This window comes from Ammospiza caudacuta, chromosome 10 (genome assembly GCF_027887145.1).
Source record: "Ammospiza caudacuta isolate bAmmCau1 chromosome 10, bAmmCau1.pri, whole genome shotgun sequence".
NCBI classification, from domain to species: Eukaryota; Metazoa; Chordata; class Aves; order Passeriformes; family Passerellidae; genus Ammospiza; species Ammospiza caudacuta.
This window is the reverse complement of record NC_080602.1, coordinates 19496462-19522601: the sequence shown is the minus strand read 5'-3', so window position 1 is coordinate 19522601 and position 26140 is coordinate 19496462. Positions and strand designations below refer to the sequence as shown.

General features: G+C 40.8%; 1 long non-coding RNA gene across 1 annotated transcript; it reads right to left on the bottom strand.

The window, feature by feature from the left end:
• Window positions 1-1159: 1159 nt before the first annotated feature.
• Window positions 1160-25588, bottom strand: LOC131562166 (uncharacterized). Its single transcript, XR_009275130.1, has 4 exons — window positions 25550-25588; window positions 23008-23068; window positions 1849-1984; window positions 1160-1405 (listed from the first exon to the last, which is right to left on the bottom strand). It is a non-coding gene; the product is annotated as an uncharacterized LOC131562166 (long non-coding RNA).
• Window positions 25589-26140: the final 552 nt, after the last annotated feature.

The window sequence follows — 26140 nt, the reverse complement described above, 5'->3', positions numbered from 1 at the left end:
ATAATAAACTTAAATAGTTTCAAATTAAGTCTTGCAAGAAATGGAAGAGTTATTGAAGCAGTAGAGGAAATTGGAAAAAAAAAACCCACCACATAAAATGAACCCACATAACAAATATTAACATGATGACAATGAATGGTTTATCCAAAAGAATGAGGATGAATAATGCTGGGTTAATAATGACTAGCCTGATCTGCAAAGCTCAGAATGGAAAGCAGCTTCATGGAAATGGAGGTATTTGAGCACATGGTCTCTGTTTGAACACCAGTTAAGCCTGAAAAAAATATTTACAAGCTGGTCTTCTGTTGATTTTCTGTGAACACTTGAGTTGTGAATTTCTAGAGTTAGAAAGGATGTCTGACAATGTGCAAGAGTGAACATGGAGAACATTAAATCTTATTTACAGCTGTGCAATTATTCAAGACTATTTTCCAGTTGTATCCTGTTGCACTGTTGATGCTCAATACATTATCTATGTGCAACAATACCCACACATCCACATATGAAAATACTTCAGTTCAGAGCCTCAAGCAGTTCAGCTAAGGAAGAAGGTCTGTACCTCTCTGTGACCTGTCCTTTTCCCCAGAGGACCAAACAACACACAGGCAGATATATGCATTCAGCTACTGGGTTGCATTTTGGTCAGGAAAGTTTTAACCTTTGTCGTGCAAAACAATTGACAGTAAAGTCAGTTACAATTTCTGAGAACATTATCAAGAAAGAAGGTATTAATTAAAAAAAAAAAAACTCAAACAGTCAACCAAAAAACCCAAAAGCCTGTGTTAAAAACAAAACCATATTAAAATTGTATATGCATGTATTGTTTATACATGTATTTATTTATTAACATATTTTTAGCAGAAGCTTTTTACGCTCTCTGAGAGGACCTCTGCTCAGGTCCAGAAAGGGCATGTAAATTACAGGACCTGAAAATCTGAGCTTTTACTTCAGCGTAGAAGTTTCCATAAAGTCCTGTTTCACCTCATTATAGGCTTCAGACCCAAGGTGGAACAAATTAACATAGCCCTGTAACTTATTGGACAGCTGACCTTCCACTGACCCAGCAGAGAAATAGCGTTTCAAGAGTGAAGTTTTCTGCACTCAGATATCCACAAAAATGAGTTAATTTCAGATTGTCTCATTTACCTGTGTCTATTCCATATCTAAAATCCTGACATTATTTTTTTTTATTGTTCACCTCCTGAGGGGCAGCATAACTCTTGCTCTCTGACTTCTGTGTTTCTGGCACGTTCCTCTCCCCATCCAAATGGGTTTCCTCCTCCTCCTCCTGCTCCTTGCAGAGCTCTTCCTCCTTCTTTGGCAGTTCTGCTGCTCTAATTTCCATAGCAGGAAACTCACCTTGCTGATAAATCAAAGAGATTGGAAGTTGGGACTCATCACCTTCCTGCAAGTGGTTAAAATAAAAATGGACTATGGTCATTTCTGTGGTTTCCACTCTTCTTTGCCTTAAGCTGGAGATTTTATCATCTCTCTGAGTTATTTTCAGCTTTTAGTGCAACATATTAAATCTTCTCTGCCTGACTTTGTCACGTCATTTGATCCTGCTTTCCCCTCTTATGTGCAGCCTCCATTGGTCTTCTGTGTCAATAAAGTCTCTTCCTGCATTACTCTCTCACAGGGGTCATATCATGGAAGGGGATATCACCTGGAATATCCCTCTTTTCTCTGATTACAAGATGTGGAAGTTTTATGCAATAAAACCCAAGCATCCCCAATACATAGTGAGTTTTCTGCCAGCCTTATGGCAGGACTGCATATCTCCAAATGTGAGCTACCACCTCTAAAAGGCACTTTGATCACAAGAATCCATAGCAAGCAATGTATTACCTGTGCATTAGAGGCTATGACTAAACTCTCCCACAGCTGCAGGAGGAAAACTGGTTTTTTTGGTCACATTACAGGTGTAGGATGGCAGCACTCAGGCCTTGAGGGCATCCAGAAGAGGTTGAACAGCAAAATAGCTCTGTAAATAGAGATGTATTCAGGAAAAAATAACTTCAAGTTTTAAAACAGAAACAATTTTTTTTCTGTCTTTCAAATACCACAAACCAGCAGGTTTCACAAACCTTCATGGTCCTGTATAGACAATACAGACCCCTGAGCTGCTTCACTATTTAGTGGCTCCAAATTCCCTCAGAGTTAAGCTTTGCTGCTACAGTACCATCAGCTAGTGCAGATATGCCACACAAATTCCTCAGGAAATTAGCAGAGCTGCTTCCAAGCACAAAGCTCTGTGCTGGAGGATTCCCATGCAGCGTGCTCTGAGCTTTCACTCAGCTGCCCAATGCACTTTCTCATTGCTCTGCTGAAGAACTTCATCAGTTCATTCCAGAATCTAGATCCTGTGTTAAAGCATAACCAAAAAAAAAAAAATTCCAGCATATAAAATAAAGTTTACAACAGCACAGTGAAGGTTTTCTGCTAGTTTGCCTTTACTGAGCTGAGATCAGTATTTTGAAGATGAAGAACAATGTGCACGAAGGCCAAGCCAGAAGAAGAGATGTTCTTAACAATAGAAGGGATGGACAATCCTTAATTCTTCTTGGCTCTGCCTTGCAGGAAAGTGAAATGCATCAGTCCAGCCAAGGTTTCAGCCTCTCCATGCTCAGTTTACCCAGGACACTGCTGCCCACATTTGTCTGTTCCAAACCAAGTACAACTTCATTGCACACTGAGCTCTCGAGGGACACCAGGCTCTCCAGAGGCCAGAGTACAGCACAAAGCTCAGCCCTGGAACTGCCAGGGCACTGAATTGTGTCCCCAAAGCCAAGGACACACAAAACAACAGGAAAATGTACCTGTGCCTTCCTCACACAGCACCAATTCCCTTCAGTCACGGATCTGCCTCTCTTGTTCCGCCCAGGTTCTCTTTGCTTTGGAGATTTAGCCAGCCCTCTAACATTTCTTTAATTTGGGTGTCTAAAAGAATCATTTAACTTTCTTTTCCATCTTCCTAGATTTGCATGGTTTATATTATTTATCTTTTCCACTTGATTAACCAGCTGAAAAATCAATAGCAGTGAATTTTATCATAGTTGCAGAGGAGCCCTCTGTTGTGCTAAGCTGCTATTTTAGGAACCGGAGCAGTTTGTGAATCTATCTAAGTATTTTGGCAAGCTGCTCTTTTTGCCTTTGCCCTCCCTTTTGCTTTGGACACAACACAGAAATCTTTCTGTGCCTCTGCATGGTGAAAACTGATATAAAACAGCTTTGGTCATTTTTATATACTTTTTTTTTTTTCCCTGCTAAGAAAGCTAATACCATGGAAAAAACTGGTCAGGAGGATCAAATGTTTATGCAGGACGTCATGCTGCTTTGGTGTGCCAGCTCTCCAAGAGTCTATAAGGAAGCCAGCCAGACAGGCTCTGCAGCCTGCACCCTGACCCCAGTGACCTTTTCATTTTTCAAAGTTTATCTAGCCCCATCCCAGCACAACTTGCATTGAAACCAATCCTTCTGCTCCTGGATTTTTGGCAGAAGGTGACTTCCTTCATATGGAAAAGTGTTTAATACCAATTTAATGGTCTGTCTAGCCACTGTAAGCCCCCAACCCCCTCCCTGAGTCTCCCACTGGCAAGAAACTGTGAAATAATATGCTTGAAATAGCCCTAATTCTTCTCCTCAGTGTGATAGTTGTTTTTCTAATAAGCAATTTTTTGAAAAAGCCATAGAGGAGAAACTATTAGCTACAGAGTTGAATGACATTTTTAATAAATTCCTTTGCATATATATAATATTTTTTCATTTAAAAAACTTGGTTTTTTCATTATTTCTTCTCTTAAACATTTGCACAGTCAGGAAAGGGCCCCAGCAGACCCCAAAATGTTTCCATTCAGACTTGTTGGAACTGGAATAGCAAGTCACATTTATGCAAATTCACTTCTATACAAAAAAAAAAAAAAAAAAAAAAAAAAAAATCTAAGTAACAACTTTATCTGGGTTGTAAAAAGAAAGATCTTGGCACAATGCCAACAAAAAACCCTAACAAAGAGGGAAATAAAAAGGAAATTGGGAGATGCCTAGTTTTCCTAAAGCAACGAGTTTGTTGCTGCAAGAAACGTCTTGGTTCAAAGGAAGCTGCAATTGTCCTTTGAGATAAGGAAAGGTCTGAAAATTTACAGCAGGGTTTGCTGTGTCAGGGGCAAAGTGCAGCCTCACACCTCCCCCAGTCAGGGTCAGGGTGGGGAGAGGAAAACAGAAACCCAGAACTGGGACAGATGCAATGAGCTGGCTTGGGGCGAGCTTCAGCATCCTCTTAGTCACGGCCTTACACTGGAACAACCCATCCTTCCCACTTTGGGGATGCAGGAACCAAAGCTGTTCTAACACTGATTTTAATTACTTTCTAGCCTGGAAAAAGTAATCCAGCCCAGTTGTACACCCCTTCAGAGGAGAGAGCTGAGAATGCCAGCAACACCCTCTGCCTTAAGAAACCTCAGAGACGTCCCTCTGAGGAAATAGGAAGGTGCTGCCTGCACCCAAGTCCCATTTGGACTTAAACCATTTAATAGTCCAGGAAGAGAGAGTCACATTTAGATAGGAGCAATGAAAAAACCCCCACAGTTTAATGGCAATGAGCTGCCCTGTTTTGTGCTGAAATGCTGCAGGACAACATTTTGGCTGTGGCTGTGGGCGATTCAATGGCTTGTGCTGCTGCAAAGGGTCACCTCCCCTGTCTCTTTGGAGCAACACAAAACAGGAAAATATGGAAGGAAGAATGAAAACATTCATATGGGTTCTGTTTATAACATTTTTTAAGTTAGAATTTTCTTGAGTGAATACAAAATATAACTGAAAATCTAAAGTGATTGCTGGTTTTTCTCCTTTTAGAAAGAGAAGTATGCTCTACTAATTTCAAAAGCCAGAGAATCTGGCACAGCCAGTCACATAGGGGAAGTACTAAGCAGGATAGGACACAAAGGTTTGCAATTCCCATCATCTCCAATATTGACACTCCACAAATATCTACAGCATCATCCTGCAGCTGAAATAATCCCATCTCATTAACAAGAACAAACAGCTGCAAACATTATGATTTTATGTCATTTTTTTCACCTCTTTAGGAGTGGTCAAGAGGGAGAAGTACCATATCAGCTGTGACACAGCAGCCCCAGGGCTCATGTCAGCCCACCGGACTTCAGTCTGAACCCCAATCTCAGACTGAGGCCCAGTGGTCAAAATCATTTTTGTTTTCGCTCATGTGGCTGCCAGAGACAAGCATTTCAGAACCAGTGAAGTGAGAGAAATAGGAAATACAGGATAGCATGAAGAAACAAAGCTTGCATGGAAACTTCCTGAACTTTTTGATGTCTCCATGAGACATGTTCTGCACAGACCTGCCAGTCTCCACTCTAAGATCCACTGCTCTGTCTCCTGGTTTAGAGCTTTCAAGCAATGCCATCACCTACCTTTCAGGAAGGAGTTCAGACTTTATTTCTTTGGCAACAAACAATATGTTCTTCCCTAATTCCTTTTCTAAATACCACATGGTGGCACAGCCTTGGAATGATGTCAGACTCAGGACAGCATATGTGCTGTTAAACTGAGCACAGCTCACGCACTCTGCAACCACAAAGAATCCAAAGAGATGAGCAAGGGTCCTTTTCTGGAGAGTGGCTCCAAATGACCAAAGAAAATAAAAGTTTTTTCAGAAAAATGCAAGTTATGATACACCATGATGATGCAAATTTGGATAGTCAAGATTATGAAAACACACAATCAACCCCAGTTGTGCAATTGTGTTTTCTTGCAATTTCTCCAAATCCATCACATTGGGTAACTAATGAAATAGGAGGAAGGTGGTGACACATTATGCTCAGGAAGTTTATAGAGAATCTATGCAGTGAGGTATTCTATGTTTGTTCAATGCTTCTGAGCTGGGGTTAAGGTGTTATGCAATCCTAACTACTCTGCTTGCTTCTTTGGGATCCTACAATTCAGCTTCAAACAGTTCAGCAGCACAGCTTCCCCCACTCCCATCCTTTCACTGCTAAGTGCTTTTTTCTTACCCCCAGAGATCAAAGAGATGCTTTTGTGGTTCGCTGTTCCATCCACATTCCCTCTCCCTCCTCTCTTCCTTCCTTCCTCTCTCCTCAGCGCAGCACAGCAGCCCCAGGCATTAATCACTCACACCAGCCACCTTCACACGAGCTCATGGAGCCAACATCCTGCTCTGGACATTACCCTGGCCTTCAGCAGCCCCCTGGCTCTCACTTGCAGTGCACTGAATCCACTGCTAGCTTCGCAATTCCTCTCTGGCTGTTTGACTAATTTTAAGGTCTGATTTTGATTCTGAGTCAAATCAAGTACATTTGAGTTTTTGATAGAGACTGTGTGTCTAGTAGGTAAATGATAATTGAGGGAAAAGTCTCCAGATTGCTGTTTTCCTGGACTTTGCTGCCACCTCATTCCCACAGTGCCTTGACAAGGCTAAAGTTTCACATTTGATTGGAACAGGGCAACAGCTTTATTTTCCAAACCAGAGAATCTGGGTCAGCTGAGGAATAAGAGGACAGACTTCATTTTACAGGACATCAAATATAAAAACCATTTCTCAGAGCAGACTATCCTCCCATTAGGCTAATTTAGGTTAAGTTTTACCAAACACTAAAATAAATGAGCTACAGCTCTTTTTCCTGGCATGGTACTGGGGAATGGTCAACTGAGAGCTTGGATCAAGACCAGCTACAGCAGACCATGACAGATCTCACCTATTGCTTATTTCTTTTTATCCCATCACACCAAGCAGGCTTGCACATTAGTAGAAGTTTCCAATAAAACAGGTATGCACTTAAAGGTTTCCTCACAAGCATTTGGTTTTCATGCATTATTGTACAGACACCTTCTGCACTGTTTTGCCTATTAGGTCATACAGTCAAAAAGTAACTCATAGTCAAAGCAAAACCTGCACTGATATTTTTCTTCATTTTCAGGCAAGTTGAATGATTTTTTTTCAAAGGCATCATTAAATATTACTTGTGAACTATTACATAAATAATCCTTTCACTTGATGCCTTGCAGCATTTAATATTCAAATTACAGCTATTCTGGCTGGACTCTAAGGTGTGTGGTGGGTTATGGGCTTCCCCAGAGGATAAGCAGAACCTTCATCTCCATTGTGATTATTCACAATGTTATGTATATATCTGTTATATACTGTTGAAATTGTTGTCAAAGTAAACAGCCCTGTCAAGACCTACCCTTGCATTAATTTATACAAAATAAATTTGGAGAAAGGAAACAAAGGAACAGAGTTAAATAGAGTTAACAGTTAAAAACACATAGTGTAAATCTCAGAATATTGTTTTTCTGCATTGCAATAAAAATACCAAAAAATACAGTGTGTATGTAGCCAAGGATAAATAACTCAAAATATTATGAATAAATCAGCAACTGAGTGTGAATAAACCTCACCTCTCAATCCGTGTGGAGAATGCATGAGGCATATTGAGAATGCACAGTCACTTCCATAGGAAGTCCCCCAATTCCTGCTTCAGGATTTTTCATTCTACAGCACATGTGGATGGCATTGTCCTGCTCTTCAGCTTGTTTGAAATTGTTTACCCTGTATTATTACTTCACTGCTAATAAAGGACATGGTGCAAGAACCCTGCCAAACAGCACTTTTGGTAAGGCAGAATAGGCCTTAATTCCAGGCACATAAACAAAAGGAAAAAAAATTACTGTCAAGGGACAGGGTTATTTTCCCAAAGGAACATCTGTTTCTAACACATCTCATGAAAACACATACAATAAACCATAAGTTCAAAACAGAAACTGCACTCAAACACTGCCCAACAGAAGTCCACAATCCCTGGAAAACTTCTTTTAAATCCCCAGCAACCCGTAGGCTCGAGGAGAACCATTTCCTCTGTGTACACTGCAGCCCTTCAGAACTGCAGCCATTTGGCAGGGAGCTTGCAAAGCCACAAAAGGATGGGAATTAGCCATGTCAGCATCTTTCCTAGCTGCAGAATGCAGCTCAGTCCTCCACCCTGCCAAAAATCAGTTGTAAAGCCAGCATGACAGCCGGGAGGAAGGTAATCCTGGCCAGCTGTTCCCAGCTGCAGCCAGCAACATCAGCAGCACACAGCAAGCGCCAACATGCAGCAGCTAAAAATGTACCTGAGAGGAGGTAGGGGAGATGAAGTCTGATTCCAGGATCAATACAGTGCCTCGGGGATGCTGACAATGCTTAGCTCAGCCCAGCCAGCTGATCCAACAGAGGCTGCAGCAATGTGGGTGCAGGCCCTCAGCACCAGGAATGGGAAATGCCCATCAATCCACCACCTCGGGCACTGCAGAATAACTGCTAACCAGAATAACAGAGCCTAAGCACATCTCCAGCCTTGATTAAAAACCAGACTTTATGATTAGGTAGGAAAAAAAGCAGGTTTTGCCCTTCTCTTCAGTGCCTTAGCTACTGCCTGCCCACACGTGCAGAGAAGCACTGACTGAGGCACAATTCACCAATAATTCACACCATGTTCAATTCAACTCAGGGGGCAGCTGAGACCAAAGAACCTGTCTTGTCTTTCCACTGTTTTTTGCTGACAGTAACTTTAGGGATGTCAGATCTGTTCTTACTTGTTCATCTTAGCTTCCTCCTTCACACATACTGAGACAACAAAAGAGCTCTCCAACATATGTGCAGAAAAGATGAGGGCTTACAGTTGTCATCTAAATATTTGTATTGAAGTGATAATTAACTGTTTCTAAGAGCTTGGCTTTACTACAAAGATAGCAAGTCAGAATAAGGGTATTAAGTTTCCTCTTATCAATCAGTAATTTCTGTTCTAATGCTGCAAAATGTGCCTTTGGGGCACCCTCTCCTCCTGCTGCTGTTCTGCTCAAGGGAAAAAGTGATGACTTTTTCTTATGTTATACTCCGTTACACCACACAGCTTAAGCTACATGCTCCTGCTATCCTAAATGCACCATTCTGCTCATCTACACAGATAACTAAATTTAATTACATTAATAATTGTTGTGGTTTAGTACGTTGCCAAAGTTTACCTCCTAGCTTGTTAGGCCTACAATTTAATTAGCGGCAGTGAATTTTAAATGAACGATATTATCTAAACAATTATTTAAGGGGGCTTGCTGTTGTTGTTTCTGCACCACCTAAACAAAATAAACAAAATTATCTATTTTCCTCACTGCACTAGTCAGAAGGGAACCTGTAGCCCAGACACTTGTGGCAAAAGGAAGAGATTCCTTTGGACCCACTGACATCAGTTTGGAGGGTCAGCTACAATACAGTAATTTCTCTAAGTGCCAACATTCCTTCAAGTTGAGTTTTATCTGATTTGCAGTAAATCCACAATGGTCCTTATACCTCTGATAAGGTCCTGGGCTGAACTTATATTTCCAATATTCACACTCACCTTGAGCTTTTTGTTTGTGATACACAACAGACAGAAGCCTCAGTCAGGTACTTCCCTCCCTGACACAAGCAACTCCAAATCTCCTTCATTCATTTGAATCCAAACTAAATCCTCTTTATCTCAGACATGAAGATGATAATACATACTTGTCATTCTCCTGTAATCAACACAACCTTAAGCTTAAGCAAACTCTGATTTTAGCCAGCTGGTAATCACTTTTCATTCCTCTATATTTATCTTAATTATATTAGCCATATTCAATGAATATCACTCATAAATTTCCACTACTAAAAGAAAAGTTACCATAAAAGCCTTAAAAACAAAATAAACACCAAACCCACATGTTTCCTGATCTCATCAGTCCCTCAGGTGGGTATTTTCTTGCTGTTGTTCATGAGGTGGGTTATTTGTGGGGATTTTTGGATGGTTGGCTGGTTTTGGGCTGGTTTTCTTGTTTGTTTGTTTCATTGGTTGGTTTGGGGTTTTTTTTTTGAGGGGGTGGGAGAGGTGCTCTGCTCTGTTGGAGCTTAAGGTCTGTGAATTACTTACATCACCTTTCAGGTTAAAAGACAGCTCTTCAAGATGTTTATTAACCACCGTTAAGATACTAAATCATGCTTATGAGTGTTTTCAGTTCTGCAGAGTGAATGGTCTGTAGAATCAATAAAGCAATCCACCACAATGTTTAATTAACTCTCTCTCATAACTGCACTTACAACAACAACCATGCTTGAGAAAAATGAAACTAAACAAATCAGCCTCAAACATCCACACCAAACTACAGAGGAGCAGTGAGTTACAATAAAGTGCAGAACGAGTCTTCTGGATAGAGAAAAGAAATAGATTCCAAATTGTTCAGTACACTTAGGAAGGAAGCATATTGGAAACCACACAAATATTACAAAAAGAGCCATGAAGCTCTGCACCAGTGTGTGCAGGTGACATATGCCTGAGCCAGAGAGGGGATGTCTCTCCTGTAACTGAACTCGTTTGGTTCCTGCAGTGATAACTCAGTTTGCTTCCCAAAGTGAGACTTCAGGAGTAATAAAAGGAAACAAAACAAACGTCCTTTGCCAGCAGAACAGTGGTGATTTCTCACTCTGCCAGCATCACATTAGCTGATATTACTGCAAGTGGCTTTTCAGTTCTTGGTTGGCATTACTGTACGCCTGACAATAGGAAAAGAGCAGAGAACAAAGCCTGGAGCTGAGATATGTTTGCCAAGGCATCTTGCTCAAGCCAAAAGGAGGAATACTCACAAAATTAACATCTTGCTCTGCTTCAGCTTCAAGTGGTCTGTCATTTCTGGGGGCATTTTAAAGAATATATACAACTGGCACAATGGCTGCTGGAGATCACCGCTCCTGTGCTTTTTGCAGGCTATCTGTAACCCGCACAACAAAGCTGCCTGGATTGCTAAATTAAACAATGACAGGGATATTGAACATCTGCAAGGCTGCAGGCCTGGCAGAGGGTTGACATCTTACACTTCAAGATAATGACCTGCAGGTTTATGTGCTTTCTGATGGCCACGGCCTGATTGCTGAAGACAGAAATACACCATCACCCACCATGCCTCATCAGCTGTGATTACAAGAGGATTACTCATGGGGAATTTCCTCAGATCAAGAACATTATTTATTGATCAATTACAAGCGGAAATAGTCTCCCCATTTTTATATTTGAATTCAACAATTCATTTCTTAGTAGTGAACATTTAATGCTAATGGTGAAAATCTGAGGTTCCACAGAAACCCCACTTTCAGGAACATATCTCAACTGGCTTAGAAATCAGTCTTTCAAAATTTCTATCCCCATTTACAGGAACAGATCTCAACTGGCTTAGAAATCAGTCTTTCAAAATTTCTATCTCAAAAGTTGGACAACCAAATACTACCAGATTTTTCTGAAATGTTTTTTCTGTTTTGTGATCACATTGATAAATAATTGCATCTCATTAATCTCACAGTGTAAACAGAATGTTTGTTAGTAAAAGAAGTCTCAAATCAAAACATATCAGAAGTATCCTCCCTATAAAATTAAAGCAACACATCAGATTATACACTTCTACTGGTTATGAAAATAATGTTAACCAAGTAACAAAAAGAAGAATGCTGAAATTCAATGTGTCTGAATAATTTACACATTAGATTCTGGGAATTTATTTGAACTGGAACTTGCATAAGAAACTGGAGGAATGCAACAACCGCTTAGGCACCAACTGCAGGGTGAGTTTCAAACAGGTATCTGAAAAATAACATTTCCAGCATACCACTGAAGACAGATAAAAGGTAACCCACAAATCAGTAAATCTTCCTTTAGTGCCAGTTCCAGGCTCTATGTCCAACTCCTACATTGCTCTTGAGAAGGAAGGCAGGTTTTTGTGTAACCACACTCACTGTACAGCATCTCACCAGCCTATCCCTAGAAATGTGCTCCACGAAGATCAGCCTCACTCAATCAATGTACAGCTATGGCTGCTAAGCCCATCCTTTATCATAAAAGCTCACCTCAAACAAAATACATTGAAAGGAACTACAAATTTAGACCCAGATACACTCCCAAATTTAATTTTGCTTTTCTTTCTAGTGTACTTAAAACTGTATGTTGGAATCCAAACCTTGCATCTTTGCACAGTGGTAAATTCTTTTACCAATATTCAAAATTATACAAAGGTTTTTCTCTGTGCTGCACCACAGTGCATCCTCAACTCCTGAAATATTTAGGAAAATATTCCATACAAAATTCAGGTTAAGCAGCTACAACGCTCATCTAATTAAAGGAATTTCTTCTGTTGCAAAAACTAAAGTTTGTGTTGTTTGGATAGATTTTCCATATGCCCATTAGAAAAACTTTCACTATTTAAAGTGTACCATTTACCTCAAGAGGTTAAAAAAAAATACCAGCACACTATTTAATTAACAAATCCTCATTATTTGTGCCTTGTCCAAATTGAAAGTAAAGCCAATATAATGAGATTCAGCTACTGTTCACTCCACTTTGCTGATTTTGTGGAAACCTTTTTTGAACTCACTCCTACATCCCATGGTAACAGTGCAGAGCTCAGAGATGCACAGGTGAGGGGCCACTGCCAATGTCCTCAGCACTGATACCCTGCCAAAATTGGTATTCGAGTGTTTCTCTGTAAAAGCAGAACAAAGAGATGATTTTGTCTGTATGCTGCTTAATTAGAATTGGCTCTCCCTGGGGAAAGTACAATCTCTGACACTTCACCTGGAGGCAAATTCCAGGATCCTGTACAGAAAAGCTCATCAGGGGAAATGAGGCACATCCTGTTTACTTTTCAGCTCACTTAGCTCATTAACATCCACATTCACAGACACCTCACCAAATCTGGGGTATTTTATGCATTCCTGCAACACAACTTTGTAGCCATATTAGTTAATGACTTCGGGGTGTTTTGTTTATTTGGTTGTTATTTGGTGTTGGGTGGTTTGGGCTTTTTTCTTTGATATACTTGGTTGGGTGGTTTGAGAGTTTTTGCAATTCAATGCCTATGCTTTTTAAGTAAGTCACTGTCTCAAAAGAATAACTGTTACTCACACAGATTTAATGAGGAATTTAGAGGAGTGAAGGCCATGTTATGATGCAGTCTTTTTTCCAACATCACTCTAGAAACCACTGACTATAAATGCCCTGCTTGTAGCGTGAATTCCAGCTTTGTTTGTTTTTAAATAATGATCACACTTTTATTTCCCCCACCATTTACTAAAGAGGAACAAGCAATTTAACATGACATTTTTTCAGTGCAACAAATCTTGGTTACGTTCCACTTCAAAGTCAGCGCATAGCCCAAGACCTGACACACACACAAAAGAAAAAATCAAAGTCAATGTATAGCCCAAGATCTGACACGTACACACACACAAAAGCCATAAGAGAAAGATGGGTTATTGTGTTTTTTCTCCAAAAGCAGTAATCCCCTTCGCAAGTCCTTCTAGATATGAAGGCAGGTAACCACCCCAAAGAAAAACACCTTTCAAAAGGAAAACACAGAAAACCAGGCAAAATTTAATCAGAACTACAGAACTCATGCTCATTATTTGAGCACCAGCAATGTAAGGAGCGTGACTATACCACAATTTCCCTTCTTGTAGCCCAAGTGCTCTAGTGAAACACATCCAGCTACAATTCCAGAGCTGACCAGAGTCACCATTCTGTTTTACCCAAAAGAAAGGATTTTTGCAACCCAGGATCAGTGCCCTGATCCCTGAGCCCTGTGACACATCTGCTGCCCTGGAGCCAGCCCTGCCTGGGGATGCACTGCTGGGAGCAGCACATCCCACAAACTGCTGAATAAATCCATCCCATCATCTGGGACCATGAACATTTTTCCTCAGAGCTGAATGGAAAGATGCTTTGCTTTCCCTTCCTATTAAGTTGTATTTTGCTGAGGCCCACAGCACATGCACCACAGTCTCGTCAACAGCTGTTTTTCCTTCTAAGCTTGCCCTGTCACTTAGGGATTTGAATTTTTTGCTGATAAAGTGTAATAGAAGCTGCTTCCTGCTACACCACAGTGAAACAGATGTTTTAAAAATTGTGGTAGCCCTAAAGCTGGTCTCTGTAGCAAAATCTGTCTCAGGCTAACTTTCCTTCTGTCACAAAACCAGACATTATATTTCTTTTCCTGCTGCTTGATTGAAGTGAATATCAAACTAACATTTTAAATAAGACTTCTTTTTGGATGAGAGGACTGCCACAGAAAACAGCAGTGTCAGAAGGAAAATACAAAGATGCATATCAAGGAAACTGGGAGAAGAAGGTGCTCAGGTGGTCCCTGAGCTCACCTTGCTGTTCCCAGCACAGGCATCAGCACCTTTGGCACTCCTGGCAGGTGTCTGTCAAGCCTGACCAAACCAAGCTGAAGTGATTCCACAGCAGCCCTGAGCAACACATTCCAGTGACAAAGTATCCTGAACAATTGCAAAGCTTCTCCTCCTATCTAACTCCTGATCTCTTTTTCTTTCATTTAAACTCATCAGTTCTTGTCCTGTCCCATGAAGACATGAAAAAACAGATTATACCTTCCTACAAATGGCAGCTTTTTCCATATACCTGCTCAGCTGCCTTCACCTCCAGCCTACAAAACCCAATTGTTTTCAGTGTGCTTCCATAGCTGGAATTTTCTTTTGTTATCTTCATAAGTTGCCTGTGGTTCCTGTCCATTGCTGTGTACCTGCTTTGCTCTGTGGCACCCAGGGCTGGACAGGGAGCCTGGCTGATATGGAGCCACCAAGCAGAGTGAGAGGCCTTTCTCTTGTATTTACACAATACTTTTGAAATTGATATCTTCACAGACACTCTTAGGGGATTTTTCCCCCATTTTGACACTGAGACTTCAGGTTTGGAAGATAGCTGATAGAGATTGGATGTGCAGCTGAGATAGTGGCTCACAGAATATTCCTACTCTCACTGGAGATCCAGGTAACTTGTGGACCACACTACCAATGTTCAAAGTTTCAGGATCCAAGAAATCTCCAGGAATGCTGGAGAGCATGAAATCTACACTCTAAACACACATGTTTTATTTATATATAACTCAATTCTCTTTATCACCTTTTGTGCTGTTTGTTCCTGGCACTGATAATAGCCTTAGTGCACTCCTTAAATCTGTAAAAATAACCATCATTTCTCTATTCCCAAGGCCTGGCCTGGAAAGGAGCTCAGCACTTGCAGCTCTCCCCTATGCAACCACAGTGTCATGCCCAGTATGGCCATAAAACATTTTGCCTGTGGCTTGAGATAGGGACACACCCTCTCACCCACTGAGGATTTGTGTTTGCTTACACACATTATTTCTCCCAGCTCACACACATTTGGATGATTCCTAAATAATTCCCCAAGATGTTGTCTGATTAGCTGATACCAGCAGGCTTGGCTTATCAATGCTTTTCCTCATCTGCTCCCCTGCATTTGCAGCACTCTTGAGTTTCCTACTCCTACTTCCAATCACTTTATCTTCCCACAGAGTATTCCAAAACTGTCAGAGGTTAGACTGTCAGGGCTTGATGTTTCCTTATCTTTGTCCTACTCCCTAAATTTTTGTCTGAAATAAAAGCTTTGGAGACGTTACCACATGCCAGGCTGCACGTTCTTGCACCTTTCACGTCCTGTGCTTCCCTCTTTTCACAGTTATAGTGAGGTGTGTCCGTATCAAATGTGCTATTTAGACACACAACCACAGCAGAACTTTTGGGCTGAGTTTGAGAAATCTTCCAAGTTCTGCCTGGAAAACAAAGAAAGGATGCCACAGCAAAATATTTCCTCATAAAAATGAACAAACAAACAAATAAATAAATGAAAATGGCTGCTAGACCCAGGGTAGCCATCCATTCAGAGTGACCAGACCTCCTACCCAAACAAGGGCACAGCAAACACCAGCCAGGAGAGGATGCCTACCTGACTCACTAAAATTAAGGGAACAATTGAGCAGTAATAATTCCTTCAGCTGGAATAAACAGACACCTGGATCTGAACATTACTGGAGAAACTCCATTCCTCAAAGCTAACTTAGTAATTTCGGGAAGAACCCTCAACTTGGCTTGCACAGACATACAAGAGTAGAGGACACCAACAGATACACGGCACACTTGGTGTTTTATGTTTTTATGGCAGTACAGATGTCCCTGCAGAGCAATGGGAATTTTGTACACTCTAAGTCATGCACCAGGAAGGAAACAACTGCATCATTCTGTCCTGAGGCAGAAATAGAAAGCAGACAAATCAACGAGAAGAAATTCCCCAATTATAAGAGCTGGGAATGACATCTTAATGTCTCATTGGAAAGATGAGAAAGGGGAAAAAATTCAGCTTAACCTAGACATGGGAGAAGCAGCCAAAGCAGACATCTTCAGAAGATCCTCAAGGATGATCTGTTCTCCTGTTTTATATCCTTCTATTTTCCCCTCTCCTTTTCATGTTCACTGCTCTTGTACTGGAATCCTACAGGTGAGCCCCTTAACCCACACGTGCTGCAGGACTCAAAGCAAGGCTGCAATCCCATCACTGGCAGATTTTCCATGTACTTTCTCAAACCACAGCATGAATAAGCTTCTTGCAATCATTTACTGGTAAGAGAATACATTTCCCTTCATAACCAACAAAAGAAAACAAGAATTCTCCATCTGCTTTCACATGTGAGAGAAATGTTTGACTGAAATACCCTTCTACGTGATTCAGATATGGAAACTCTTTGAAGCCTTACTATAAAATCTGTATCACATCACACTACAGCTAAGTGCAAAGCCTTTGAGATATTGTTACCACTTTTGAGAAAGGTATTTCTATTACAAAACAGTCAGTTACCTAACGCAATGTTCCTGCCCAAGAGTCCTAGTGAAACAGCCTCTCTTACAGAAAATAAACAATTTTATAAACCTGAGAATAAAGCAAAACAGCCATTAGTCTAGTCCACAGAAAGAGTAATGCAAACAAAAATTACAATACTTGTGGTTCATAACTCAACAGACATTTCTATAAAACACCAGGTATGTCGACACAGTCTGCAATCCCCCTCCCTGCAAAGTCATCAAGAGTTCCCATTGCCTTTTGCTGCCTCAAAAGTTCATTTAATGAAACAAATGAGAAGTATAAAAGCAGGATCCCAAACAAGTGCTGAAAATCTGAGAGCAGACCAGAGGCAAAATTGAGAAAGTAGCTGTACATTAGAAAGCAGTTCATGATACAGAAAGGAAAATGCAGGCAGAGGAGGGACCCCTGGATTCTGCAGGCAACCCTGATAGAAAACCTGAATGGAAAAAGAAAAAAAAAATTTAGAAATGCACTCAGATTTAATAATTTGTCTTAAAACACACACTTTTTGTGTAAGCAACACAGAAAGTGGCTGGCTTTTTGTAACCCTAAAAACTCGGGGAATCCGAATTTTGAATTCACAGATCCGCACAAAGTGCATCTTTCTCCAGCCTGAGGTAGCAGACGCTGGGCTGGAGATCAGTGCTGTCTCAAGAAGGTTGTGAGCTGGGCCCAGAGGCCCCATTTTTAATATCCAACCATTTTTCTGCAGATGAGCAGGCAGCCTGTGAGCTGTGAGCACGCAGAATCTGCAGTGCTCCTTCCCTGCTCCTCTGCAGGGATCTGCCAGCACCCAGAGCTGAGCAGGAGGGAACCAGAGCAGCCTGGGGAGTGCCCAGCTGGGGGGAGTGTTCCCCCAGCTGCGTGACAGCATGGCTTTACAAATCACAGCCTTTCATGCAGTAATTATGGCTAAAACATCCCAGCCTTGCTGGAGCAGGCTAACGCTGCAGTAATTCCCAAGTACAATAAGGAGCAGTAACTCTGCTGATCAGCAGCCTTAAAACCCTGGTCCAATTAGAGCAGAGGGACTAACAGAGATTAACACAATTGGATCAAACTGATCCTGTGGAAAGCAAGGCCTTTTAGAGGGAGCATGAGGTTCGCTACCAGGGAAAAGCATCAAGCACAGCACACAAAAACTGCTCACTTTTTTCCTCAAATGAGAGGTCTGGATTGAGCACAATGCAGTTCTGATGTACACAGGACAAAAAAAACAAACAAACGAAAACTAGGGGTTCTAGGAATATTCATTACTTTTGTTTGTGCGCATAATTTCTGAGTTCAGAAGTGTTTGGGCACATGGTGGGATGTTCTGTACAAGGCCATGGGGTGGACTCAATGATCCTGATGGGTCCCTTCCAGCTCAGCATATTCTATGATTCTGTTCTATTCTATGATTCTCCTTAGCCCTTGGCCTCTTTAATTCTAAGTCTGTGTTTCAAATGAGGCTGCTGTAAAAAACAAAATTTCCTCTCTGAAATGGATTGTGTTTCTTCTTTTTAATATACACTAAAACTGCTTACAGATTGTACACATACTGAAAAATAATAAGAAGAATATCCAATCTATCTTGTCAGATTTTGCAAGAGTAGAGTTGCTGAGAGATGCAAAGCCTTGAAGAATTAAAGGATTGCAATTTCCATGCAACAGATCCTACACACAGGCTGGTAAGAGATTTTGCTGGTACAATAATCAATATTGGCTGCAGGCTTCTCCATTTCTAAGGTATTCTACACTTGTTTAAAGCATTTCTACAAAGCTGGGCTTAATATTTTTGCCAGTGAACGTGTTACTATCAGTGCCAACAAGAGAAATTCCTGGAGCTTTTCTTACTCTCCAGAAAGTGAAGCACACCAGTGTGTCAGAGAGAGCATATGTATAAAAGGAGACTCTCAGCTGTCTCATCAATTATCCAGGCAACATTTAATGATAGATTAATGTTCCAGGAAATAAAAAAAATCACTAGGTAAAACCTGATTCTTTCCTACATTCTCTTCTGTGCCGCTGACAACACAATTTTAGATATTTCAGATGAAGGACAAATATCACAGTGTCTTCATGTTGGACAGAGAGACCCTTCCTTCAGGGTTTCCCAAAAAGAAGCTAGCACTGAAGATTTCTTTCATGAGGCAACAAAGATCTGTCTCCCAGCAGTGACCAGGTGACCTTGAGAGGATTTAAGATCATCCTGACCTACTTTCCAATTTTTACTTTTAATTGACAATTCACATTTCTTCCTGACAGCAGACAGTTCACTTGAATGTCATTTGGATTATCATCAGACAGGAACTTGGGCAAGCAGAACTAAAGAGGCTGATTAACAAATATTCCAGTTTTTAAAATCTGAGCAAGAAATGAGTTGTTAAATTCAAAGACGTTCACACCCTCATGGTGACCTGTCAACCTTAACTCAGATTTGTTCACTTGGAAGAGAGGAACAAGTGTTCTGCTTGGCACAACCAATTCCAAGCTTGTGTCCCAAGAAATTACAAGATTTCCAAAACAGTGATTCTGCTCAGACCTGCTGTTCTTTTCTGCCTTCTCATTCACTTTAAATTTTACTTCAAATTTTAGCTCAGATTAAACAAAAAAACCCAGTATATTTTTTTCTAAATAATGTGGACAATTCCAGCCTTTATCACTGCAATAGTGTAACCCAGGCCATAGCAGCCAGGCAGAGCACAACAGGCAGGTGCTGAACAAGTTTTCTACCACAGGCAGCTTTGCCAGCAAATATCTGGCCTGCAGTACCCTTGCTATTTCTGTCCTGGATGTCTCTGGAGGAATGGCTGCCAAATGAAAAGTACCGTACCAGTTTGTGCGGTGGTTTTGTGATGTGCATAAATGAGTTCTTGGATAGGCTTAAATTCCTCCTGACTCGTGATTTAAGTGCAAATTTCAATTCTGGTGTGTCTAAAGGGGAAAGGTTTGCGCATTGCTATGCAAGTCTGCCAGCTGGCCCCCACTGCCACTTTGTTCCTTTGCTTTTAAAACTAAAACATGAAGCTTAAAACAGTTGTTTTAATATTTAGCATTGTAGAAGGTCGTGTTCATACGAGGGCCCTGGAGAGAAAAGCTTTTGAGCAACTGGGGGAGCCACTGAAAGTCAGTTTATATAGGACACATCAGTGGCACTGCTTTTATATCTCACCTCTCCTGACAATGAGCTGGGAACCATCAGGCTTGGCCAAGGACTTATAGAGAACAACTGATACTGAAAATGAAGTTAAACATTAGATGTTAGGCTGAATATATCAGTGTTCTTTGATTTTAAAAAGGCATGAACAAGGCTATAGAGGTCTTTTCTAACTTTAAAACACTGAGGTGATTTTAAGGTGGAAAATTCAGCTCCACATGCCAAACACCTGAATCTTATAACTGTGCCATTCCAGGGGCTTGTTAGAGATAACTAGTCCAGCCTCTAGCTACTGAGTAACACATACCTTGCACTTATTATATTGGATACTTATGTACTCTTACAAATTTTTTTTTCCTTGTTTAATGGTCTGTAATCCACTCCTTAAAACTGCCCTTTCTTTGGCAGTATTATCCCTCAGTTACTATATTTATTCTAATGTGGCTTTATGAGCACTGAAACGAGATGGAAAATTCTCTCACTGCCCTGTGAACACCCATCACACCCTGCTTATCAGGTTAACATAATGCCCCAGGTGATTATGCTGCAGAAATTCAGAGATATTAGCCCTGGTTTCCCTATAAAGCTGATTTAACATCCACTTGTGAAGCAACCCAACAGACACACAACAGGATAAAATAGAAGCCAGCTGAGCTTTCACTCAGTACTTTTCAAGATGAGTAAAGCACACAGGAATCACTGTCCTTTCAAACTATTGTACAAGATGTTAAAAGGCTTTAAAACCAGAGACACTTGTTTTAAAGCATATTTAAATATTTACTGCATGCAATCTCTCAACTTGGTGCATGACTTTCAGCTCCTGTAACAGACACAGACCTCATGCTCTCGGTACCTCTGCCAGAACACAGATTCTGCACTCCTATTGAAAGCAGGGGAAGTTAGAAACAAATCACTCCTCTTGGACCCCCTTCAGAGTCCTTCAGTCAGCCTATTACATAAATTTCCTTTAACTATGAGGAAAAAGAAACAAATAACTATTCTCCACTAAGGGGCTTTTTATTTATTAATTCATTTTGGAATTATAGTCTCATTTTCTCTCTCAATAGACCAGAATCAGGTTAAATTTCTTTCACTAAATTTCCTCCACAACTTTTACCTACATTAATGTAGACACTTTCCTGGTACTAAATTAGCATGACAAGCTACCTTGTTATGGGCATGTTAACAGAAATGTCTGTATGCTTTCTTAGTAATGAAAACCTGCCCTTGCTGTTATTCTAATAATCAGAAATTCCATCTTTCCCTAGCCAGCTGCCAAATTTCTTCTTTCCTGAAAGTAAATAATGTCTATTCTATACTTGTATATTATACTTCTGGATCCAAGCCAAAAGGTTTTCATGCCATGAAAACCTTGTGATTTAAATGCATCACGTGAGACAGGACAGCAACAAATCAAACAGAGCAGGAATAATGGGTTTGAACAGGATAATGTAACAAGCAGTTGTCTAAGGTTTGGAAAAGGACTAGGAAACACACTGTTGCTAGAACAAGATCCTCTGCTGCCTTCAGCTTCAGTGGTTATTTCTGATTTGTTCCACTGTGCAAAAAAAAACACTGGAAAAAGCAATGTTATTAAAACCCAGATGTGTGGAGAGAGCTTGATTCCTTCTAAATATGTCAACATAGGCTGAGCTATGCCATCTTTCTCACAGCCATGCAGGCAGCTGTCTGCACAACATCCACACAGAAATAACTCCTACCCTGGCTATGGAGGAGAAGCATTACCATTTTACTCAGCTGAAGATAACCTGCATTTATCCAGAAACCTGATAAATGTAACTGATCCCTTGAAAACGTGAAAAACACAAATTTGGCAAAGATTTATTTTCCCCCTACCGATCCCACTGGTAAGAGCTCCAGGAAGAAGTCCTTCTCACTTGAACATAAATATGTAGCAGACTTCTAAGAAAACAATCCTGTGAGCACAATTGTTGCAGCTGACAGAGAGTGGCTGGTGATAGAGAACAGGAATATTAGTGAACAAGGAGCAGTTATTCCTGCACTCACTCAGCAAATCCAGAGCACAGGCACTTTGTCTCTGCAGAGTTTCACTGTGCCACACAAGCTGCTCAGGAGGAAGACTATGGTTTCAAACATCTCTCCTACTTTAGTGCACATCATGGTAGTTATTTGCAAGGCCATTTAATTTGCAAGATATGGGCATGGAAATGCTAAACACAACCAATTTACTTTTGGAAAATATCACTGATGCTTCAGTAACAGAGCATGTGCCAGAGATAAGTGGTTTATACCTGAGCACACAGGCAGATTGTTCACTTCACAGGCAGTGGGTGCTACCATGCCTAGTCCTGCAGGACAGCTGTGGGGACAGAAGTGTGACCCTGTTCACAAGGGTCTGAGGATGAGGGAAGAGACTTGGCTCTGACTCCATGTTTCAGAAGGTTTGATTTATTATTTTATGATATATATTATATTAAAACTATACTAAAAGAATAGAAGAAACGATTTCATCAGAAGGCTGGCTAAGAATAGAAAAAGAAGGAATGATAACAAAAGCTTCTGTCTCAGAGTCTGAGCCAGCTGACTGTGATTGGCCATTAATTAGAAACAACCACATGAGACCAATCACAGACCCACCTGCTGCATTCCACAGCAGCAGATAACCATTGTTTACATTTTGTCCTTGAGGCCTCTCAGCTTCTCAGGAGGAAAAATCCTACGGAAAGGATTTTTCAGAAAATACCATGGCTACAGAAGAGCCAAGATTTGGGTCCTGCTTTGGGTCAGGAGTGCTGTGCCAGCTCAGCCAGGCACAGGGGATCCTGCTCACACTCCTGTGTGTCTCCCCACTCACAGCCTGGGGCTCCCTTACCCCACAGTGTCATGCCCAAAAAGCAGGTTTGTGCTACTGATGTAGTCATGTTCATAGCAAGTGTTTCTCCTCCTCAGCATGAGCCCAGGCTTCAGGCATTCTGCAGCAGGTGACAAGAGTCAGCTGCCTCCAGGGCAGAGCCACATTCAGCGTGGGCAGCACTCCCAGCAGAACCTGGGCATATCTGCAAGCCCTTCCTGCTAAACTCTGGAAAAGTCCCTCAAAAAACCAGTAAAAACCACTGTGAGACAATAAATATTCTAGCAGCTTACCCTGGTTCACTGCCAGCTAAATGAGTTGTTGGGTATCTCTCCTTTCTTCTTGCCAGCGTTTCTAAATGCAAAGTATAAAAAAATTAAGGTCATCAGCAGGAGTGAAGGGCTGTTCTGAATTAAAAATTCTGCCTAACATTTAAGAGCAGAAACTTAAGTTACCAGCTGAACGCATGGAATGTAATGAAATACAGAGAAACACAGGCCCTCATGAAATGCAACACAAGTAAGAAGAAATACTTCAATTTAGTCTGGTACTTTCCTATTTCACAAATAGTTGGTGAGTTGAAAAAGCCAACAAATCAAGCCAGAGAATGACCTAAAACCCCAGAAGAATGAGAATTACTAAAAATTACCAGTAGGAAAAAATCCTAGATGCTTTAAAAAGCCAGAGATGTTTTTAATAGCCATTTAAAAATATATATCTGCTCCTGTGCTCAGGTATCAAATGCTGCTCTTCCATTTATTTTTTCCTAACATATCACACACTTTTCTTTCCCACCATCCACAACTGTAACTACAAGAGCACCCAGTGCAACACACTCAGTCCCCTCTAACCACAGAGCTGCTACTTCAAAGCAAAGCAAAAATCTGATTTATCAAATACAGAACACAGCCGTATTTCAGATGTCAAATCTCCTCGTGCTAAAATATGTATATCCTTGACAAACTAATTGTTTTTCTGTGGCACTGTGACCCAGCCAAAGCCTGAAGCTGCTCTGCAGCCCTGATCAAGGGGTGACAGCAGCGAGAGTGATGGATGGCAGAGGCAGCCACTGGCTCTGGCTGAGCGGGCTCCACTGTACCACCCATCCATCACCCTGACAGCCCGAGAAATTCCGCTCAAATCTATCTACAGGGCACTAAGCAGGCAGAAGGCAGAGCATATATCCCACCAGCTGAAAGGGCAGATAACCAGGGAGGAACATCAGGCCATTTAGTTTCCAGGAGTAAATTGGTAAATCCCATTTGGCTCTGCTGGCCAGGCAAGTGAGGTTATGCCAGGAAGAAATGCCATGGAAATACAACTGTGGAAATGGTAATGATGTATCAAAAATGAAAAATAAAGTTACTGGAAACAAGTCTTCCCCTCCTGGATTTCATTTAGAGAGAAAAGCACAAAGAAAGAATAAGAAAAAAATCAAATAATTAAGTGGAGCCTGGCCACTGTGTGTGCTGTAAAGAGGAAAAAGATGAAAGGTCATAAAATAATTGAGTCCTTGAATGCCAACAACTGGAGTTTTAAATCAGGACTTGACTGACACAAAGGTTGAACTATCTCTGTCAGTTTCTCAAGCCATAAATAAAGCAATATTCTGCATTATTTTGCAGTGAGTGATGACAATATTCTCTTCTGCACATGCACTCCTTCCCAAACTGACACAGGGTGTGCCTGTATCATATCTGGCACATCACTGGTGTTAATGCAACTCACCAGAATAAACTTTGTCTTATATAACAGTAATACACCTTAATGTGCCACATGGAAGGATTGAATAAGGCTGACACTTCTGTTTTATACATAGATGGAAAATCAATTCGGTTGTGGCAGGTAAAAGGAGGCATTTTAAAATTAAGTCGTAGTCAAGACAGAGTTGGGCAGAAAAAATTTAGAACCGTCAAAGACATCTTTTGTTTAATCACTCCTGCCTTTCTCTTTTTCACTTTGAAAGGCAGCAGGCTGCAGCTTGACTGTACCAAAATACTCCACTGGGTATTTATCTTGAGAACTTCCTGCAGGTGATACAGTGATTTTCTGTAAATTTAAAGATTAGAGAATTTAATACTCATATTGAGTAAACAACTGCCTGTCAGATTTTCAAACGTTTTCCTGCAATAAGGGGGAGAACCATAATTGCCTGAACTGCTTTGTTTGATTTGTAAATGAACACCCTCCTTTAATCAATTGACACTAATTAGTAAATTGGTGACCTGAACATTTCTTGCTTTATTTTCATAAACTCCTGTAATTTCTGGTACCATGCTCATGTGCTGTAAGTAAAGGTTGTAAGGGTTTTCTCAGAAAGAGATGATAATTTTAGCTTTTTACAGGAATTGACTCATTGACTTGCAAGTTAACTGCTCTTGAAAGAAGCATTATGTAGTTCCTAAGCATTTGCTTTTAATTCAGTGAGAAATAGATCTAAAAACCCCCAAATAAACCTATGTTGTTCACACACTCTCCTGTCTATTTCTGCATTGTATCACTTGTAAAATTTAAAGTGTGTTCTTGTGACAATGCAAGAGCACAGGCCCTGGTAACTCATCCCAAAGACATCTCTCACATTCAGAGCAGCCAAATTCCCACTGGCTCTGGGAGCACAGGGAGACCAGCTCAGCATCACAGAGGCTGTAACAATATGCACATCTGAAACCAGGATGTTAACTTTTACATTGGAGTACTCAAATGGCTGCTCTGGGCAATTCAAAGAACCTTTTCACCCTTCTGGCTGGCCAATTGCTAGCTCTGGGAAGTCACAGTGTAACTTTTTGGGCAAATTAACTCTGAAATTCAAAAATAAATGAACACAATTTGACTTACCAAAAAAATTTCAGGGTCTGTTTAGAAGGACAATTACCATTTCTACCCCAATTCCAGAGCAATCTTCATTTTGTAATTTCCCTTGAAAAAGAACATAGTAAATCAGAATGTTATGAAGGCAACCTTACCAAATTTCACTTGGCCTGTCTGGGTCAGACTTCATTTAATTAAATTACTTGATTTCCATACCAAAGTTCAGTGTTATTATTCAAACTAATCCTTGCCATTATATTAATAACACCAAAGAAGCCATGCCATGCTAAAAGCATTTGTGCTAGGAAGAGGTTTTGACCATGAAGAAGCACAATCAAAGAAGTGCAGCAGCATTCAGGAGACAACTTAAAGAATAGATGTCTCTTTAATAGTGCTTAAACTATCTACTCCAGATCACAATGCTGGTGTTGTTCTTGCTTGGCTGACCATATGGAAATTAAGCTTTGCCCCTGCTCTTCACTGCTGTTTTCCTAATGTTGGCTTCTGAGCCATTTAATTGCACTCTGTCATAAAACTGGGTGCTCAGCCTGACAGGAACAAGGATCACCTAAGTGCCATTGTGGTGACCAGAGCACTTGTATAGGCAATGGAGGTGAA